We start from the raw sequence: 3,650 nt of genomic DNA on the forward strand, positions 1-3,650 counted from the left end.
TGTTAGCCAGGATGGTCTCGATCTCCTGACCTCGTGATCCGCCCGTCTTGGCCTCCCAAAGTGCTGGGATTACAGGCTTGAGCCACCGCGCCCGGCCTCTTTCTTTTTCTTTTTCTTTTTTTTTTAGATAGAGTCTCACTCTGTTGCCAGGCTGGAGTGCGGTAGGGCAATCTCGGCTCACTGCAACCTCCACCTCCCAGGTTCAAGCGATTCTCCTGCCTCAGCCTCCCGAATAGCTGGGATGACAGGTGCCCGCCACCACGCCCGGCTAATTTTTGCATTTTTAGTAGAGACTGTGTTTTACCATATTGGTCAGGCTGGTCTCGAACTCCTGACCTCAGGCGATCCACCCACCTCGGCCTCCCAAAGTGCTGGGATTACAGGCGTGAGCCACCACGCATGGCCCATTCTATTTTTTTCTGTTTTATTTTTGTGACAGGGTCTTGCTATGTTGCCTAGGCTGGTCTTGAACTCCTGGGCCCAAGCCATCTTCCCACCTCGGCCTCCCAAAGTGCTGGGATCACAGGCGTGAGCCACCGCGCCTGGCCTTGTTACATCATTTTCTATTCTCTGTGCATATAAAATAATCCACAGGGGGCCAGGCACAGTGGCTCATACCTGTAGTCCCAGCACTTTGGGAGGCTGAGGCGGGTGGATCACTGGAGGTCAGAAGTTCGAGACCAGCCTGGCCAACATGGCAAAACCCCATCTCTACTAAAAACACAAAATCTAGCCGAGTGTGGTTGCACATGCCTGTAATCCCAGCTACTCAGGACACTGAGGCACGAGAAGGGCGTGAACCCGGGAGATGGAGGTTGCAGTGAGCTGAGATCGCGCTCCTGCACTCCAGCCTGGGTGACAGAGCAAGACCCTGTCTCAAAAAAAAAAGAAGAAGAAGAAAGAAAGAGAAAGAAAGAAAAGAAGGAAGGAAGGAAGAAAGAAGGGAAAGGAAAGGAAAGGAAAGGAAGAAAGGAAAAAAAGAAAAGAAAGAAAGGGAAAAGAAAGAAGTGAGGCCGGGCGCAGTGGCTCACGCCTGTAATCCCAGCAATTTGGGAGGCCGAGGCGGACGGATCACAAGGTCAGGGGATCGAGACCATCCTGGCCAACATGATGAAACCCCGTCTCTTACTAAAAATACACAAAATTAGCTGGGCGTGGTGGCGGATGCCCGTAGTCCCAGCTACTTGGGAGGCTGAGATAGGAGAATGGTGTGAACCTGGGAGGCGGACGTTGCAGTGAGCAGACATCACGCCACTGCACTTCATCTTGGGCGACAGAGCAAGACTCCTTTAAAAAAAAAAAAAAAGAAAGAAAAGAAAGAAATGATCCACGGTGAACAGAAAAGCTGGGTGAATCCCGTGTGCCGCTCCCCCTGGAGGTGATGTCCGAGGTCCTCCCCACAAGGTACCCCCATCCTTCGGTCCCCGCACCATGGATTCACGCAACGTGAATCCCACTGGCCCCTGGGGGTAGATGTGAAAAATGGAGCTACACCATGAGCAGGCCTGCAGTCCCGGCACTTCCGGAGGCTGAGGTAGGAGGATCAGTTGAGCCCGGGAGGTCGAGGAGGCTGCAGGAAGCTATGATCGCACCACTGCACTCGAGCCTGGACAAAGAGCAGGACCCTGTCTGTAATAAAACAAAAACAACACACACAAATCCCCACCTCACAGAAGGCCCCATGGCCCAGATTCTGAAAAGTATTTTAATTTTTTTTGTAGAGAGGGGGTCTCACCATGTTCCCCAAGCTGGCCTCGAATTCCTGGGCTCAAGAGATCCTCCTATCTTGTTTCCCAACGTGCTAGGATGGTAGGTGGGAGCTACTGTGCCCAGCCAGCCCTGACTGTGTTCATCAGAACCTGCCCTCAGTGAGCAGTTTGGGAGGGGGCGTGTGATCCAGGCTCCGCCAACCCAAGGCAACCTTGAGACTTGGCTGGAGTGATGAAGAATTTTAGGAGGGGCCCATTGAGCCACTGGGTTGAGTATGGGGTCTCTGGAAGCACACCAGGGGAGCCTGGTTAGGAGAGACGCCATCAGAGAAGAAAGGAGAAGCCAGAGGCAGACACTGGATATTCTTCAGGCACCTGGATCAAGCCACACCTGAAGGTGGCCTCCCTGAACTTTCCATATAACTTTCATGATTCAGGCTCCACCCAGTTTGTTTTGGTTTTCCTGTCCCTTGTAGCCAGTCTTCCCAGCTGCCTCTGCCTTGGCCTTTCCAACATTCTATTTGTCAGGACGTCAAGCCCCAGAGGTCACAGAGACAGAAACAAGGGTGTCAAGTGACCTTTCTATCCCCATCAGAACTTCTCTCTAATTTGGAGGAGGAAGAGAAGAAGCGGGGGTAGCAGGACAAGGAAGTGGGTTGTTTACATGCTGTGGCCTCCAACTAGGATTATGAAACAAGGCTCGGAGACTCTGTGTCTGGTGAAGTTGGGGCCAGGGGGCTGGGGTGGGTGCAGTCCCCCTCTCTGCCTCCCACCCATCTGAGGGACTGCCCTCCACCCAGGGCCAGCAGGCCGTCAGGCTTACAGAGGCCGGAGGGTCTCCCAGCGACTTGTGGACTCCGGTGTGAGTCTGGCAGGAGGTAACCCAGTCCCCGGGAGGGCGGAGGCTGGGCGGGCGGGTTCCCTTTTCCCCAGCTGGGCCGCTGCCCACCCCGCGGACAGGGCCCCTGGGAGCCTCCCGCCCTCTCCACCCTTATAAAAGCAGCCCCAGGGTCCCGCCTGGGTCAGTGTCTCAGCCACAGCGGCTTCACCATGCACAGCTGGGAGCACCTGGCAGTTCTGGTCCTCCTAGGAGTGGCCACCTGCGGTGAGGGGGCCTGGGCCTGGGGTGAGGGGCGGGGTGTGTAGGGGTGTGGGCCAGGTGCTCCCCTTGGTCACACGGACGGTCCTCCAGCCCCTCCTGGTGGGCAGGAAGGGGGTGTCTCTCCTCACCAATGGAAGGCTCTGAACGCTGAGAAATTCTAGAAGATTCGGACTGGAAATTGGCACTTGCTGGAATCAGCTTTTCTTGCAGACAGAGTCTGATGTCTGCGTGGAAAACGGTTCTGCCTGGCTGACTGGGCTGGCCCGGGCACTGGTTAGCTCAGCCCTACTTCTCTTATGTCCAACTGGAAGGCATTGTGCCCAGGGCGGGGGAGCTGGGATCTGCCCCCCATCCCTGGCCCACTGTGGGTTCCGTACTCTGGGGCATTCTGGCCCACGCATATCTGAGTTTGCAACGCGGAGGGGCCCCAAGACGGAGATGGAATTCTTTATTTTCTTTCTTTCTTTTTTTTTTTTGAGAGGGAGTCTGGCTCCGTCGCCCAGGCTGGAGTGCAGTGGTGTGATCTCGGCTCACTGCAACCTCCGACTCCCGGGTTTAAGCGATTCTCCTGCCTCAGTTTCCCGAATAACTGGGATTATTGGCCACACCGGCTAATTTTTTGTATTTCTTTTTATAGTAGAGACGGGGTTTCACCATATTGGCCAGGCTGGTCTCGAACTCCTGACCTCGTGATCTGCCCCTCCCCCCCACCGCCCCTTCGGCTTCCCAAAGTGCTGGAAACAGCGCCCTGAGATGGGATTCTTGGGGGGAGCGGCCTGCGGGGGTGAGAGCTGGGATCCCGCCAGGCGGCCTCGCCCGGGGGTGGAGTCCACCCCGTG

This window comes from Mandrillus leucophaeus, unplaced genomic scaffold, assembly GCF_000951045.1.
Source record: "Mandrillus leucophaeus isolate KB7577 unplaced genomic scaffold, Mleu.le_1.0 Scaffold990, whole genome shotgun sequence".
In the NCBI taxonomy this organism is placed as follows: domain Eukaryota; kingdom Metazoa; phylum Chordata; class Mammalia; order Primates; family Cercopithecidae; genus Mandrillus; species Mandrillus leucophaeus.